The following is a 19,217-nucleotide window of genomic DNA, read 5'->3' as shown; positions in this document are numbered from 1 at the left end:
CTGAGCCACCAGGGAAGTCCTTGTGGAGAAAGGGAGTCTATAAAAATATACAAGCAACTCCTGCAGCTTAATTCCAGAAAAATAAACGACCCAATCAAAAAATGGGCCAAAGAACTAAACAGACATTTCTCCAAAGAAGACATACACATGGCTAACAAACACATGAAAAGATGCTCAACATCACTCATTATCAGAGAAATGCAAATCAAAACCACAGTGAGGTACCATTTCACACTAGTCAGAATGGCTGCTATCCAAAAGTCTACAAGCAATAAATGCTGGAGAGGGTGTGGAGAAAAGGGAACCCTCCTACACTGTTGGTGGGAATGCAAACTGGTACAGTCACTATGGAGAACAGTGTGGAGAGTCCTTAAAAAACTGGAAATAGATCTGCCATACGACCCAGGAATCCCACTACTCAGGGCATACACACTGAGGAAACCAGAACTGAAAGAGACACGTGTACCCCAATGTTCATCACAGCACTGTTTATAATAGCCAGGACATGGAAGCAACCTCGATGTCCATCAGCAGACGAATGGATAAGAAAGCTGTGGTACATATACACAATGGAGTATTACTCAGCCATTAAAAAGAATACATTTGAATCAGTTCTAATGAGGTGGATGAAACTGGAGCCTTTTACACAGAGTGAAGTAAGCCAGAAAGAAAAACAGCAATACAATATACTAACATATATATATGGAATTTAGAAGGATGGTAATGATAACCCTGTATGTGAGACAGCAAAAGAGACACAGATGTATAGAACAGTCTTTTGGACTCTGTGGGAGAGGGAGAGGGTGGGATGATTTGGGAGAATGGCATTGAAACATGTATAATATCATATGTGAAACGAATTGCCAGTGCAGGTTTGATGCAGGATACAGGATGCTTGGGGCTGGTGCACTGGGATGACCCAGAGGGATGGTATGGGGAGGGAGGTGGGAAGGGGGTTCAGGATGGGGAACACATGTACACCCATGGTGGATGCATGTTGGTGTATGGCAAAACCAATACAATATTGTAAAGTAATTAGCCTCCAATTAAAATAAATAAATTTATATTAAAAAAGTAAATTAACTGTATTCAGTTCCACTATTTATGAAAGTCTATTTCACCAAGCCAAAGATGTGAGGAGAATTAAAATAAATAATGTCTGTGTGTTTTGACATCTCTGACATCATGTTGTTTTCTTTGTTTTGACATGAAAAAGTGGATCATATTTGTAGTGTTCATTATCCCAATTAGCAGCAGATAATCTTGGTGAAAGAGTATTCCTTGTTTTGCACACAATGCAAAGCATTAAGACCCAGTGTTCTAAGGCAAGCCCCATAGGTGGCATCTTGTATTAAAATCTCTTTTCATTGATGCTATCCACCAACAAGGGCCAATGTATTATATGAAATGCCATGGGACAGTTATATGCTTGTTACCTACAATGGGGACTTCCCTGGTGGCTCAAATGGTAAAGCGTCTGCCTAGAATGCAGGAGACCCAGGTTCAATACCTGAGTCAGGAAGACATCCTGGAGAAGGAAATGGCAACCCACTCCAGTATTTTGCCTGGAAAATCCCATGGATGGAAGAGCCTGGTGGGCTATAGTCCATGGGGTGGCAAAGAGTCAGACATGACTGAGCAACTTCACTTTCACTTTCACTTTCCTACAATGATGAAAAATCCAATGTACCGTGCATTTTATATACACAAAACTAAAATTTTAATATATATTTTAATATATTTAATTGTATATTAAATATATCTTAATTTTAAATTTGCTAGACCATAAATACACGGGAAGGAATTTCTCTGTCTTGTTGATTCCTACAAACCTAGTGTCTTCAAGAATACTTTGCAGACAGTGGTTTGTCATAATAAACATGTTTTGAATGAATGACTTCATAAAAAATGTATTCATTTGCTTGAAATCAGTCAGTTCAGTCGCTCAGTCGTGTCCGACTCTTTGCGACCCCATGAATTGCAGCATGCCAGGCCTCCCTGTCCATCACAAACTCCCAGAGTTCACTCAGACTCACGTCCATTGAGTCAGTGATGCCATCCAGCCATCTCATCCTCTGTCGTCCTCTTCTCCCCCTGCCCCCAATCCCTCCCAGCATCAGAGTCTTTTCCAATGAGTCAAACTTTTCACATGAGGTGGCCAAAGTACTGGAGTTTCAGCTTTAGCATCATTCCTTCCAAAGAAATCCCAGGGCTGATCTCCTTCATAATGGACTGGTTGGATCTCCATGCAGTCCAAGGGACTCTCAAGAGTCTTCTCCAACACCACAGTTCAAAAGCATCAATTCTTCAGCACTCAGCCTTCTTCACAGTCCAACTCTCACATCCATATATGACCACAGGAAAAAACATAGCCTTGGCTAGATGGACCTTTGTTGGCAAAGTAATGTCTCTGCTTTTCAATATGCTATCTAGGTTGGTCATAACTTTCCTTCCAAGGAGTAAGCGTCTTTTAATTTCATGGCTGCAATCACCATCTGCAGTGATTTTGGAGCCCCCAAAAATAAAGTCTGACACTGTTTCCACTGTTTCCCCATCTATTTCCCATGAAGTGATGGGACCAGATGCCATGATCTTAGTTTTCTGAATGTTGAGCTTTAAGCCAACTTTTTCACTCTCCACTTTCACGTTCCTCAAGAGGCTTTTGAGTTCCTCTTCACTTTCTGCCATAAGGGTGGTGTCATCTGCATATCTGAGGTTATTGATATTTCTCCTGGCAATCTTGACTCCAGCTTGTGTTTCTTCCAGCCCAGCGTTTCTCATGATGTACTCTGCATATAAGTTAAATAAGCAGGGTGACAATATACAGCCTTGATGTACTCCTTTTCGTATTTGGAACCAGTCTGTTGTTCCATGTCCAGTTCTAACTGTTGCTTCCTGAGCTACATACAGATTTCTCAAGAGGCAGGTTAGGTGGTCTGGTATTCCCATCTCTTGAAGAATTTTCCACAGTTTATTGTGATCCACACAGTCAAAGGCTTTGGCATAGTCAATAAAGCCGAAATAGATGTTTTTCTGGAACTCTGTTGTTTTTCCGTGATCCAGCAAAAGAGTCCGAAATCTCAAAAACGACAGAATGATCTCTGCTTGAAATCAGTACCATTCAAACGTAAGACCCAGTTTTTTCACCCTTAGCACTCACAGCAACTTCAAATATCAGATGTGAAAGTAGCAGCATTCTTTTATCCTATACTGGTATTTTATTATTCCTCCAGTACATTTTATTTAGTCTTAACTTTGTACGTTCCCTTCACCACTTGGATTTCCTTCACTCTTCATCTCTACCAACCTATGGGCCTTTTTTACTTAAAGATCTGGCCCAATATTCTAGTCGTTTGGTCATTCTTCCTTATGTCTCCTTGTGTATGCTCTCAGTCTTTCCACACTGTAAATAAAAAGTGAAAAGTAGTTTGGTAAATATTCAATAATTATTAATCAATCTAAATTAAATATTACCAACTAAATAAAAATGCCCTTAAAAGGAAGGATCAGTTTTTTTTGCATAACACCACTATAGTTCTAAACCTAGTAGCATTAGCTCCTCTGAATTCACATCCTTTTATGTAACTTTTTTTTTTAACCTTTCTCTCCTTTGCTAAGATCCACCCTTTCTTACTTTTCTCACTTTTTTGGTATCTTTTTTCTTTTCTTTTTGTAACTTTTTTTGCATCTTTCTTTTGTTTCTTTTTTGTATCTTTTTCTCACCCTCACACTTCCTTCTCAAAACATGAGCTATGCTGAAGCATGTCAAAATGTGTTTAAAATGTACTTAAAAAACAAAATTTATTTAACTTTTTCCACTAAAGATATAATGCACATTTGTTTTATAAATTTAAGCATGTAAAAGATAAATATTACTAACAACTTTACCATTGTCAATAACAAGGATTATTTCTTCCATATTTTTACCATGATGTTAAAAATAAAACAGTTGAAGTCATATTCTGTCTATATGAATTTTGCCTGGAATTGTGAAATTTTTTCAAATTAAAAATTGTCATTATCACTTCCTAACCATTTAAGTGTACATGTCCAAAGCCTTTCTATATCTTAAAACATTAACTTGAGGGCAGTATTTTTTCATCTTAAATAAATTCTATATATAAATTAGTAAAAATGCGTGTACTGTGTTCGTATGGTATTGGGGGAAGAAAAGAAATGGTAGCCTGTGTGCTACTTAATGATGATTACTGATAATGAATTGTTCCATATATTTCCTAAATGAGTTTACATTTTATACTAACATCATACTGCAATGTTTTCTTTAGAATTAATAGATCTATCTTAATAAAAAGTAAAATAGTCTTATTATTCTTCACATATAGAAAAACTTTTTCTGTGTGAGAAAATCTTTTGATATATAGATAATTTATTGTCAAGGTATGTATGGAAAGAATTTAATAATAGCTATAGGGTGTTTAGAGTATGGTTATTCACTGAGGTATGACAAATAAGGTCACTGTAAGGTAAGTTTCAGAGAAGGCAATGGCACCCCACTCCCGTACTTTTGCCTGGAAAATCCCATGGACAGAGGAGCCTGGTGGGCTGCAATCCATGGGGTCGCTAAGAGTCAGACACAACTGAGCGACTTCACTTTCACTTTTCACTTTCATGCATTGGAGAAGGAAATGGCAGCCCACTCCAGTGTTCTTGCCTGGAGAATCCCAGGGACGGGGGAGCCTCGTGGGCTGCCATCTATGGGGTCGCACAGAGTCGGACATGACTGAAGTGACTTAGCATAGCATAGCAAGGTAAGTTTGAGACATCATTATATTTCATTTGATAGAGCTGACCTAGAAGACTTTTAAAAGCAGAGTATGCACCTGTACCTGCAGTTAGGTGATTCATTAAAGGAAAACTTATCCGTCATCTCAGTTTAATGTCATATTCTGGAGGATTGTCCCTTATTTGACCCCCATATCAGAACTCTTCTATCCAAAGGCCTATCAAATAGAGTTTGGAACACAATGATGGGCTCTTCATTTCAGCCACCAGTTACCAATACCTCTTTCTCTTTTGACTTTAATCCTGTCTCTCAGCTTCTTCTATGTTTGGCTCAATGGGTTGTTGAGCTTCATGCTCTCTTGTTCATATCCTTTTACAGGCTTTTCTTTTCCTAAACAAAGCAACTAGGAGTTCTGAGATTTTTTGTGAGACATTACTTCTAACTTCCATATCAATCAGAATATATCTTTACATATACCATGTCTTAGTATTTGAACTTAGATTGCAATTTTGAATGTCTGCAGGGCACTTAAAGCTTACTTTCATAGACTGAGGATGCTTGGAAGCAGATCTTCTGCTGCTTCTGAATAAAAGTTGTAGCTACAGGCCCCAGTCCACTAGAGGAATAGCTTGTTTGAAGCCTTACCAAAACCATAGACAAGGGCCAACTTCTTTTATAACTTCTTTCACCAGAACCCCAGGACCAGGTGAGAGTTTTAGGTTAGACATTTTTAAACAGGTCTTTCTTTCTAAGAGTTTCTTCAGAAAAAGCCTTCCAAATGAATATTTTCCACTCCACAATAAAAGATTAAAAAAAAAAAAACTCCCCCAGTCCCAGTTCTAAATAACCTATTAGTTTCAATTTTATCTTGCTTTCTAATAACACATTTCAGCCAACTATCACATGGTCTTCCAATATATGTGTATAAATTATGAAAGAATAAAAACTAAAAGCACTAATAAAATCTCCTAAATCTAGATATCATCCCTGTCTATCATATTGATGGGAACTTTGAAGGAAATACTCTCATGTGAACTGTAGAGTACTGGTCATGCTCCAGACAGCATTTAACTACAAATACACTTATGCAACCGTCTTAGCAGCAGTGAGGTAGATGGTGTGATTGAAGTTTGTAATGTCAAATTACCCCAAAACATTAAAAAAAATCAGAAGTAGATGACATTTGCTTTTGTTATTTTCTATGGAGATGCCAGATTTTACTTATGCTACTAAGTACTTTTTAAAAAGTATGTTCCTTCACAAACTTGCTAAAAACCAATCAAAACAGTTCTTCCTCTGAAATATCTGCACTTACCATGTGAATTTTTTCTGATACTATAAGACATGAATCACTGCTTTCAGTTCCCATCAGCAGGGTGAGTCAGGGTGAGTTTGCTATTTGTGCCACTAAGTAAAGGGAACGGTTACACCAAGGAGTTTATTTATTTATAATCAGTCTGTGCTCTTTACAGGCAGTGAACAGTCCATTGAAAACCTCTGTAACTGGTGCATTATTCAGTAACTAGTGCCCTTTTCATTTTGAAGTTATTGTCTATTTATAATGCCATTGGATTTTTAGCTCCATTTTTTAAAAAATAATAACACTTTGAAAATTTAATAATGACTAGTACAATGTCCTGACATTACCCAGATTGCATTATATACAGTGAAAAATATATTTCATGTAAACACTCCATTCAATGGAACATTTGTCTTAATATTCTGTATATATGTCCTAAGCAATTTTCCCTCTACCCAGAAATGAATGTCCATTCTATTGTATACAGTATTTTCTTTCCAGACTCAAGTGTATTTTAATCTTGTCTGAATTTTTGCTCGAAAGAGAAACCTATGAAATGATCATATAAAAATTAACATGAGTCTTATGAATATGCTTCTGACATTTAGAAGTATTATATTCAATCCATTCATCTTTTCATAATTTGCCTAATATACGAATATGTTATGCACAAAGTAGATGCATTTAAGTTATAATTAACACACTTTGAGTATGGAGGATGCAAACAACTATTGTCAGTTTTAATTAGCTAGAAGCAGATTGTTAGTCCGTGCCTCATACTGCCCTTGCAGATAGTCTGAGGAAACAATGAGAATTTCTAAATTGGCTAGTTTCCTAAATTCATATATTCTCTACACAAAGATTCATTTATAATGGTTAAATCAAGAGGGCCATACATCAAGTTGATGCACAATGCTCTTATAGACACACACATACATGTACACAAACACACACACAGATGCATATTTATTCTCTGCTCCCCAAACTCACAAAACTGACAATTATTGAGTTAAAATCATTTTGAATATTTCAAATTACAGTAAGACTTGTATGTTTTGTTAAGATGGGCAAGTTGTGGCATCTAAGGGGCATTGCATAAAATACTGGAGGAAGGAAAGGAAAAGGAGGCAAAAGAGATAATTTTTGTTTATTTTATAATTTTTTTCTAGGATCAGACCTTGTAGATGGGGTACAAATGGTAATATTTTCAAGTCATTGCTTTTTTTGCTTTGTGTATGATCTTTCAGCTGGCAAGACCATTTCTGAAACCCAGAGTATGCACTAAAATATGATACTTGAAAGCTGTGGTTCATATACACAATGGAGTATTACTCAGCCATTAAAAAGAATACATTTGAATCAGTTCTAATGAGGTGGATGAAACTGTGGAGCCTATTATACAGAGTGAAGTAAGCCAGAAAGAAAAACACCAATACAATATACTAACACATATATATGGAATTTAGAAAGATGGTAACGATAACCCTGTATGCGAGACAGCAAAAGAGACACAGATGTACAGAACAGTCTTTTGGACTCTGTGGGAGAGGGAGAGGGTGGGATGATTTGGGAGAATGGCATTGAAATAAGTATAATATCATGTATGAAACGAGTCGCCAGTCCAGGTTCGATGCACGATACTGGATGCTTGGGGCTGGTGCACTGGGATGACCCAGAGGGATGGTACGGGGAGGGAGGTGGGAGGGGAGTTCGGGATGGGGAACACATGTACACCCGTGGCGGATTCATGTTGATGTATGGCAAAACCAATACAATATTGTAAAGTAATTAGCCTCCAAGTAAAATAAATAAATTTAAATTTAAAAAAAGATAATAATAATAAACTAAATTCATGCCACACAAAAAAAGGAACCTTGATGAGTTAATTTGTTTTCTTTTATATCTGAAGATAGCAGATGGCATTCCACCATTTACTTCTTTTTATGTTTAGGGAAAAAGACTTTCTGACCTAATTGGAGATTTCTAGCTCTAATGCCTCCATGAGTTAAGCTTCAGCTCATATAGTTAAAGAATGAAATATTAGCTTCATTTTTGAGTTTCTTTGCTTTCATTGATTTGTTACTACTATAATATCCTTTTAAATGTACTTTTAGTATGTTAATCATCATTAAGATAACCAACTGGCTGTTAAAAATTAGAGCAGTGTGGAATAAAAAATTTTGATGTATGATTATGTCAAGCTTATTTATAATTCAGTCATTAAGAACTCAGTAATGACATATTTTTCAGCAAAACTAAATATTGTTCCTAGTTTCAGGTCTCACTGTATTTTGCTATTTTTGGTGAAAAGTATAATTTTATTTCTCATAAGGACTAGATTGTGTCCATGAAAAAACTGTCCCTAGATGTTTAATTCAATCCTTCAAATAACAGAAGGTTAGAAAATAGCATCTGCTTAGAGAAAGACTAGCATCTCATGGCGGGGGTCGGGGGGTGTTACAGGGCATTTGGAGAAGATATAGGACTTTCACTACCCTGACATTTCTCCTGCTGAATCAGACAGTCTTGTGTTTCGATCAACAAACTTAAACATCACAGAATTTCAGGATATGTATATATATATATATAAGCTTCCCTGGTGGCGGTAGTGGTAAAGAACCCGCCTGCCAATGCACAAAACCAAGAGATGTGGGTTCGATCCCTGGATGGGGGAGACCCCCTGGAGGAGGGCATGGTAACCCACTCCAGTATTCTTGCCTGGTAAATCCCAAGGATGGAGGACCCTGGTGGGCTATGGTACATAGGGTCACAAAGAGTCGGACATGACTGAAGTGACTTAGCACAGCACAGTACACATATTATCCATATATCAAATATGTATATAATTATATTCACATATAAATGCTATATATCTCAAATACATTACTCTTTCACTAAAATTTTATAACTATGTAACATGCCTCAAACTCTCCCAAAGTCCTGTAGTCTGCAGAAACTCCCCTTAGAATTCAATCAAATGTCAGCAGATTTCATCATTTAGAAGAGCCATAGCATTTTCTTTCTGAAAGAGACAGAGAAATCATACAATCCCATCCTTTGAGTTGACCAGGGAGGAGGCTGAAAATCTCACAGGCTTTTCTCAGTTCAATAGCTTCTTTTTTATTAAATCTTTTTTTTTTATTGGAATATAATTGGTTTACAATGCTATGTTAGTTTCTGCTGAACAACATGAATCAGCCATATGCATACATATATCCTCTCCCTCTTGAACGTCCCTCCCACCTACCCCATCCCACCCCTCTTGGTCATCACAGAGCACTGAGTTGAGCTCCCTGTGCTATACAGTAGCTTCCCACAAGTGATAGGGTGGTATCATGGCTCAACTCCTGCTATTTAGTCCACTATATCATGCTATCTCTCCCCATTTTTCCTGCATTTTTGCAAACTGTTCAGTTTCTTTCTTACATTTTATTCTTCTTCTAAGTAAAACAAACCAAACAAAGAATATTTTAGATCCAAGGATTGACTTTTAACATCTAGTACCATGATTTCCCAAATAACAAGGACTGAGAGGTTGCCTCTTTTCCTCTTTTCTGCCCTGCTTTTACCAACTGTAGTTTCTATCATGCAGCTTTTCTTGGTTGAAGATACATTACTTGGGAGGAGTAACACAAAGCTATTATCACCAATTAACATCCTAAATCAAATTATCTCTTCAGATTAGGTAAATATATTTATTTTCTATTACTGTATAACACTTTCTCATACATTTATTATTTTATGGTTCCCATAAGTCAGGTTCCTGGGTTAACTGAGTTAGCTGTGCTCAAGGTCTCAGCAGGTCAAAATCAAAGTGTTGGCCAAGGATTCCAGCCCCACCTGAAGCTTGAGGTCTTCTAAATTCACATGGCTTTTGGTAGAATTCATTTCTTGGGGCTGTCAAATTAAAATTTCCATTTTCTTCGGCCTATCAGGTGGGGGTCATTTCACTTCCTTGGGCCACCAGCGATTCCCTCCCACGTGGATCCCTGCACAATAAGGCAGTTTTTCTTTTTCTTTGAAACCAGAAGGAAAATCTCATTTGCTTCAAATTTATAATTTCAAGAAGGGCACAGTCCCTTTTTTGGCTCACCTGATTGAATCAGGCCTACCCACAATAATGTTCCTTTTGACTAACTCAAAAGTCAACTGATATGGGACATTAATTATGTCAGCATAATCCCCTCACTTGTATTATATGACTTGACCAATTCAAGTGGAGGGGCTATACATGGCATATATACCAAGGAAAAAGAGTCTTAAGGGTCACCTCAGAATTTCTCAGAATTCTGGTAACCACAATAAATATTTACTTCACAATGAGGAGAAGATGAACAGTGGGAAAGAGGAATAGCTTATGCATGTTTCAGGAAGATGGCCTTGAGACAACACCTTACCTGTTGACACTGACAACTAGGGTCAACTCTGACTTAAATAATTTGAGCTCTTCTGTGAATCTTCTTTAAGTTCTTAGCCTAACTGCATTAAATGAATACTTATTAAAAGAAGAATATTTATAATTACCCATTATGTGCTTTCACAAATTTATTTTATTTAACCCCCACAAAGAAAGACCTGGAAGAAAACATGTTTTTACTATTTTAAGAGATTATGCTTATAATATGCTCAAAGTAACATATAACCATTTAACAAAAGTAGAGCTAGACTTGACCTTACATATTAGACTTATGAGTTGACTATATTTCTACTAAAAGAAAGGCCCTTATCTTACTTGCTCTGTACACTGGGCTTCGTTTAGCACAATTAGGATACTAACAGCATTTGGTGCAATCCTTGCCTTCATGGAACATAACATATACTTGGCCGTATAGCCATCTGACAAGAAAACATATGTAATATTCAAAATATTTAAGTGTGAAGTGAATATTAGTTAAGGAACAGATACGCCTGGTGTACCAGAGAATACCAAGCATATTTTTATTATAGCTTTCATTGTTCTCGTTCGCTTCTCTGTTTCCACACTAGACCATGAGCTACTTGAGGACAGGGACAGAACCAAATTCTACTACAGAATTTGGTATTCACAGAAGTTAGCACAGAACTTCATACTAGCACAGCCTATATAATAGGCTCCCAGCTTTTATGTTTGCTAAGAATTATTTTCCCTACATAGCAATTTGTAATTGTAGCAAGTTTGATTGCACATGTTCTTTTTTCCAGGAGAAATGCTAGGTTATACTGAAACACTAATGAGTTTTGTTTAGTATTTAGAAAAGAGGCTTTAAAATCTAGAATGAAGTTGTATTCAGAAAAGGAATACTAAAGTATAGATAAAAGAAATATATATGTATATAGTTTTATTTTAGATATTAATGAACCAAAGATCACTAATATATGAGTTCTCTGTCTTTGAGAGGCATATATTTCTCTCAATATATGATATACCATGAAAAGTATGGCAACAGAGTATCCAGTGTGGTAGCACTGAGGAAGAAGTGGCTAGCTCTGCTTGGAAAGGTATGAACAAACGTGTCTCCATCAATCCTGTGTCAGTATCTAATAAAACAGACATTGTCACTTTACACAAATTAGCAAGGTTTGAGATTTATTTGAGAGCAAAGAAAAACATGCTCTTTTTATATTTTAGTTTCTAAGGCAAGGGAAGCATAATTCGAAATTAAATGCTGGATACACATAGGGAAGTATTCATTCAATTAGGTGAAACTTACTTGGAATGACTTAGTTTCATTACTGCAATGGAGAACAGAACAATCTAAGAATGATGAAGATCTCAAATATCAATCAATATATGCATAATTTAATGTATAATATATATTTGCATATAAATAAATCCATATACCAAAGGGTATTAACGTTTTTATCATCTAAACATTGATTAAATATTTTCCATGTTAAATGACAAAAATTTAAAACCGTTCGGTTCAGTCGCTCAGTCATGTCCAACTCTTTGCGACCCCATGGACTGAAGCACGCCAGGCCTCCCTGTCCATCACCAACTCCTGGAGTTTACTCAAACTCATGTCCATTGAGTCTGTGTGATCCTTGCTAATTGCAAGTTTCTCTAAGTCTGTTATATGAAAGGTCTTTAGTAATAGAAGGCCATATAAATAGTATAATAGGTCAAATCATATATTCCACTGTGACTATGACAGAAGAGAGATTATATGGAAAAAATGCACACATTGTTACTGATCCTAATAAGGCATCTCTATTTTCATTCTGAAAATGTTTTTAGGTTGCAATTAATCATTTTGTGAAATTATTTTTTTTCCAAAAACAAAAAGTAGCTGTTTCTTTTCCCCTCTTCTGGTCATTCATCAATTTCATCAGATCACTATGTGCCGAATAGTCAAAGACAAAGCAGCATGCTTCATACAATTCTAAGATGACTTTATTAATATCCCCGTTTGAAGCTTGAAGGAATTGTTGAAATAAATTTATTCTGAAAGCATAGTATCAGTTGGAATTCTGACCTAACTCAAAAAGGACTTAGGTATTTCTACTCCCCATTTAAGCTAACATCTCATGTACTACCTGAGAGTTCTCAATAAATATTTGGTTCAGTGAAGGAAAGAATAAATAAATGCATTCTTAACTAACAAGTTCATAGTGGTTTTTGGATTCGTTTGAAAGACCAGAGATAGCTTGGGCACATTTCTAAACTTAGGAGTTAAGTATATAGAGGATAATTACTTGTTCTATGACAAAATATCAGACCATTATATTGACAATTTCCATTGTTCATTTCCTATGTCCTTAAGTTCTCAAGATGATTCTGAAACTTAACAGCTGCAGAAGCATAGATATCAGAGTTAGAGCAGCCCATATGTCACAGAGCAAGGAACCAATGCAAGGGTAAAGTATGTCAATGCAACTCTAAAGTATTTCAAGTGTAAATATACATTTGGGGATCAGAATATGACCACCAGGCAAGTCTGTGTATCCACTAGACACACAATGCATGACTTAGGTATAGGAGGAAATTTTATTTATCTGTCCCTCATATGCCCCCTACCTAGACAGGGATCTTTGGGTACCAGTGTCAACTCATATTCTGGGTCCAACAGTCCTTGAAATGTTAAATAGTCCTTTTTCCCAATGTACAGCTACACAAGCAAATGGTCAAAGGTCCCTTTGGAGAAGGACTGGGGAATCAATACTAGACAGACTTGTCATGTTTCAGAGTTCTTCTTAATGGAGACCCAGCATCCCCTTCTATTAATGGGGATTGGCATGAGAATCAGCTTACTTTCCAAAACTAGGACCAAAATTTTTTACTGAAGCAGCTGGCCTCAGCTCATAATCAACCATACTCGATTGTTTTGTGGTGTATAGATTGGATAATCCCCTTTTTGATTGCCCATTTAGGTTGCTTCTGGGCATACTGTATTTTATTAACCATATCTATAGTCTAGTCAAGGCTATGGTTTTTCCAGTGGTCATGTATGGATGTGAGAGATGGACTGTGAAGAAAGCTGAGCACCAAAGAATTGATGCTTTTGAACTGTGGTGTTGGAGAAGACTCTTGAGAGTCCCTTGGACTGCAAGGAGATCCAAACAGTCCATTCTGAAGGAGATCAACCCTGGGCTTTCTTTGGAAGGAATGATGCTTAAGCTGAAACTCCAGAACTTTGGCCACCTCATGCGAAGAGTTGACTCATTGGAAAAGACTCTGATGCTGGGAGGGATTGGGGGCAGGAGGAGAAGGGTACGACAGAGGATGAGATGGCTGGATGGCATCACTGGCTTGATGGATGTGAGTTTGAGTGAACTCCGGGAGTTGGTGATGGACAGGGAGGCCTGGCGTGCTGCGATTCATGGGGTCGCAAAGAGTTGGACACGACTGAGCGACTGAATTGAACTGAACTGATAGCTCTCTGCAGTTCAGGTGCTACAGGCTACCATTTTGACCCTGCCTCTTATTACAGTATCATGCCTACCTTGCTTCTGATGATTATACGCTAGTTGCACACAGTGTGCTCAGTCATGTCTGACCCTTTGTGACTCTATGGACTGTAGCCCACCAGGCTCCTCTGTCCATGGGATTTCCCAGGCAAGAATACTGGAGTGGGTTGCCATTTCCTTCTCCAGCAAATCTTCCTGACCCAAGGATCAAACTACATCTCTTGGGTCTTCTGCATTGGCAGGCGGATTCTTTACCACTGGGCCACCTGGTAAGCCCCTATACACCACTACTTGGCATCTGTTTTTTGGGGATTCTATCACATCCATTGATATCAAGGTCAGTTCTGTAATAGTATCTCCTACTCTGAGCCCAGGAATTCAGAGGATAGTCTTGTCTGAGCATCTCAACAACACTTGTGCCACAGTACCAGCGCATTCCTTACCACTTTGGTCAGTTGAGTGTCTCCTAGGACTTTCTACAAAAAACAGCTACCTGGACATACACAGACTATCCATATCAGCATGCTCACTTCTCTGAGCCTTTGCTTCTTTCTTCCAATGTTTTCCAGTAAGTCCTGGCATGTCTACTTCACTTTGTGAGAGCTATCACTTTTTCAAAGCCTACGAGGGCCACCTAACAGTGTGTTAGCACCGTTACCTATGGTCCTTGTAATTAAACCTTGTATTACAAGAGAGTGACCTTATTCTGATACTCTTCCTTATCTAATTTTATATTTTCACATTTTATTCAATACCCTTAGGATCCAGTCTCATTAATATATTCTGAGTTCATTCTGGTACATAACATGTTGGCTAGATCTTGAGGTAATTTCAATATATAAACCCTTTTATTTTAGGATGCCTAGAACTCCTTTTATATTTGATTCTAACTTGATTCTAACTAATAGCTTGTTATCCAGGAGGCATGGAGGCAGATTCTGAAGGGACAAGGTATTACCTTTGGAGGGATGGTCCTCTTAGTTGTCTCTAAGCAAGGGGGCTGCCTTTAACATGAAAAAGCAGGCTATATATAGGGTTCAATCCTATATGAAAAGTTAAAGAAAGTGAAGTCACTCAGTCGTGTCTGACTGTTTACAACCCATGGACTATAGCCTACCAGGCTCCTCTGTCCAAGGGATTTTCCAGGCAAGAGTACTGGAGTGGGTTGCCATTTCCTTCTCCAGAGGATCTTCCTAACCCAGGGATTGAACCCAGGTCTCCTGTCTTGCAGGCAGATGCTTTACCCTCTGCACCACCAGGGAAGCCTTCAATCCTATATAGATCTACAAAAATCAGTCCTAAGTATTCATTGGAAGGACTGATGCTGAAGCTCCAATAGTTTGGCCACCTGATGTAAAGAACTGACTCATTGCAACAGACCCTGATGCTGGGAAAGATTGAAGGTGGGAGGAGAAGGGGACGACAGAGGATGAGATGGGTGGGTGGCATGAATGGACATGAGTTTGAGCACGCTCTGGGAGTTGGTGATGGACAGGGAAGCCTGGCGTGCTGCAGTCCATGGGGCTGCAAAGAGTCAGACACGACTGAGCAACTGAAATGGACTGAGAGAGTTCAAGGTGATACTGAGATGCACGGTTTTCAAGTGCACTGATGTACTCATCCCAAGTCTTGAAAATGCAACATTTCTCAATCAGGACCCTGACTTTGGCATATCAGACCTACCTGGGATGAGAATTCAACCTTCTGGAGTGCTGATACTTTTATAAATAAGTACTGGGTCTCATTCTCCCTATTTACTTCGTGCCAGGTTGAGGAGATGAGAGCCTCTTTATATGCTGCCAAGGAAATTCTCTGGCTTTCATACTTCACCTTATATTGCTTATGAATCATTCTTTCATTGTCTTTGTCCAGTACATAGATGACCCGTAGCACAGCCATCATGTTGAAAAGCTCTTATAATTATACTCTCTCACCACTCTCCCTGCAAACTCTCAAATACCTTGGGTGTCATGCCTTCCAGGGCATTCCCTTCCTTTAGCATTTCATCCCAGTTTATCACCTATGAAAAGTTTGTGTTGTTCAACAACCATATGTCATGGGGTGTCAGTTATTTATCTACTGTCAATTATCCATCACATTTTAGAGTTCATTCCCCGGGAACTTCCTAATTTCAATTCTTTTATGTTAGGTTCCTCAGGAAAGAGATTCTGGGGCTTTCACAGTTGCTTGCTGGAGTTTTATTGGGTAACAACACTGGACTGAGCAGAGGGAGAAGTGGAACTGAGAGGCAGCTGCACCAGTGGCCTCCACTCTTCCTATCGGGAGCTCTAGTGCTGGAATGGCCCTTCAGAGTTCTTTGGCCATGAGACAAGGTCAGTTGTTTATACTCCATTTTTTGAAAAGTCGCTGCATGTGAACTGACCCCATGGAAGAGATAAGGCTTTCAGGGAGACAGCTATCTTTTGCTGAGGTCAATTCATAGAAAGAGATTAAAGTAAGAGACATTAGTCACCAACTCTCCAAATAGCTGGGGTCTTTACTGCCTCTTTCTGAAGGGGAGAGTTGAACAGATCACTACAGCACCCACTCCACATTCCCAGAGAAGATTTGCAATTTTACAGGGGGTTTCTGGAAGCCTTGGGCTTTAATCCTTTGGAATAACTTGTGACAGTGATTCTAAGAATTGAGGTAACTTGAAAGGAAAGAGAATTTTAGGACAGGTGGTATACTTGGTGGTATAGATCAGGGTGTCCTGCTGGGGTTTGAAGCATTCCTGCCAGCTTTTAACCTTATACAAACCCCAATATTGTGTAAAGTATAATGCAAACCTGTAGCTGCCTTTTGCAGGGTTTGTATCCGGTTTGACTTGGACTTATATGAAAGTCTCTGCTGGAAAAAAAAAAAAAAAAAAGGTCCTGATCTTAATTACTGTGCTCCAAAGAGCTCCTCTGCCTAGCCATCCACAGCCAGATAAGTGTTTAAAGCCATGCTCACAGTCCTCCTTATAGCATTTCTTCTGCCCTTTCTTCTTGCCGTTGCCATATTTCAGTTCACCATACAATAGCTATTAGCTGCATGAAATGATTTTCTGAAAAGTGATTATTAAAATGCCCGAGAGAGGAGACTATATTTTTAAAAAGCAAAACTCAGAAAGATTGAGAAAATGGACAAACTATGCTTCTTCTGAGTTAAATATGTAATTAAGAAATTGGATTTGTCCTTTAAGAGAGCAAGATGGCTCACCATTTCTTAAGAATAAGTGGGAAGAGGGAAATAGAAGCTAATTTTAATATGTGAATAATAATTAGAATCCTAAATTGTTCCCATAAAATTTAAAAAACAATCCTCACTATTTGTCTTTATTTTTTCTTAGTTTAAATAATACCTCACAAATATTAAGTAATTTGAAAAATCCTCGCTATGGCAATATGGTTATTCAAGTGAAAAATTAGCACTTTAAGGGACTTCCAAACCCACAATGAAATGTTTCTTATAACAATCTCCTCACCGTTAAATTGGATTCACTTTCAAGTCGGTCTCCTTTCAAGCAAAATTACCACATGTAATTAGCTTACACAGAGACTTGCTCTAGCCAAATTAGGCTGTCACTTTATATACAAAGTATATTCTAACGTGAAGGGTCAAAGACCCTCATAATTATAACTGTGAAAGATTTCTCTAATGATAATAATACCCTTGCCTTTAATGGGACTGAGTTTTAGTTTTAACTAAGGTCTAGCAAACGCAGAATGTATGGTTGAGGAATGGGGTATATAGAATTGAGTACCTTTCTGAAGCAAACTGTCCCTGACCTTCTTTTCTATGAATGATTTTAGTCAGGATGGCTTGTTACAGATTATTCTTTTTATCCTTCCTATGGCATGAAGAGTTTCCAAACTCAAAAAACAATGACTACTCAAAATCCCACAGCATTTTGACACACATTTCCTAAATCCTCAACTTAGAGAAAAATCCCCTAGAAATAATTGACAGAAAAAAGTTGAATATTTTGTGAGAAAAGCAATGCAAAGCACAGAAAAAGCTGTGGAGACACAGTTGAAGGGTAACTGTAAACAGTAATAATATTTCTGAAGCAGGTAATACATTAAGTGAGATGTGTGAGACATGAAGCTAAAACACCCTATCAAGGCTGTGGGACTCTTACTTTTTCACTCAACAAAGGGTAGCCCTTCTGAAAAATTTTTTTTTTGGTTTGTAGACCTGGAAATACTTGCCAAAAAAGAATACATATTTCACAGCAGGAAAGGAGGGAAAAGTGACCTCTGTAGTTTGAATGAAGAAAAACATGTAAAAATGAGTGTGACAGGATGCAGTAGGAGCATCATCTTTAGTAGAGAGAAGTCCTTAAAGAATGAGCTATTCACCAGAGGAAATAGCTTGGTGGCAAATGGATGGAAATAATAGTTTCTCACAATTTATCTCTGCTAGGTTGGCCCATGCTGCCAAATTTAAGCAATATGCTCATGTTCAGAATGTCTCTGCTTATTGAGAGAGCCACACAACTTCAGATCTTTCTGTATATCGCTCAGGCACATCTTCTTGATAGAAGCTAGTCATATGACTACACTCAGTTAAAAAAAAAAAAAAAAGGGATACTGAAAATTTATTTAAATTTCTGTGTGTGAAAGGCAACTTTACGAAACTACTAAAACAGAAAGGGGTTTGTCAAAAGATATTGGGCAACTACAAATTGCATAGTCCCTCTAGAGCAATGAAGATGATTTTCAGCTCAACCATGAAGACCCAAGACCTATGCAAGAGTCTGAGAAAACCAATAGTCCTTACTAAAACAGGAATACAGAGGACTCCAGGAAGAAAGTGTTCAGGAAACAATGGAATTAATAAATAAACTGATGAGCTGGATGATGGAAAAAGCAAGAGAGTTCCAGAAAAACATCTATTTCTGCTTTATTGACTATGCCAAAGCCTTTGACTGTGTGGATGACAATAAACTGTGGAAAATTCTGAAAGAGGTGGGAATACCAGACCACCTGACATGCCTCTTGAGAAATTTGTATGCAGGTCAGGAAGCAACAGTTAGAACTGGACATGGAACAACAGACTGGTTCCAAATAGGAAAAGGAGTACATCAAGGCTGTATATTGTCACCCTGTTTATTTAACTTATATGCAGAGTACATCATGAGAAATGCTGGACTGAAAGAAACACAAGCTGGAATCAAGATTGCCCGGAGAAATGTCAATAACCTCAGATATGCAGATGACACCACCCTTATGGCAGAAAGTGAAGAGGAACTCAAAAGCCTCTTGAGGAAAGTGAAAGTGGAGAGTGAAAAAGTTGGCT

At 37.9% G+C, this 19,217-nt stretch overlaps 1 non-coding gene across 1 annotated transcript; it reads left to right on the top strand.

Moving 5' to 3' along the window:
• The first annotated feature begins 1,450 nt into the window (after positions 1-1,450).
• Positions 1,451-1,523, top strand: TRNAS-AGA (transfer RNA serine (anticodon AGA)). The gene has a single exon. It is a non-coding gene; the product is annotated as a tRNA-Ser (tRNA).
• The last annotated feature ends 17,694 nt before the right edge of the window (positions 1,524-19,217 follow it).

The sequence above is a fragment of the Bos indicus genome, chromosome X, assembly GCF_029378745.1.
Source record: "Bos indicus isolate NIAB-ARS_2022 breed Sahiwal x Tharparkar chromosome X, NIAB-ARS_B.indTharparkar_mat_pri_1.0, whole genome shotgun sequence".
In the NCBI taxonomy this organism is placed as follows: Eukaryota; Metazoa; Chordata; class Mammalia; order Artiodactyla; family Bovidae; genus Bos; species Bos indicus.
The sequence above is the reverse complement of the archived record's forward strand: the minus strand, read 5'-3'. Positions and strand labels throughout refer to the sequence as shown.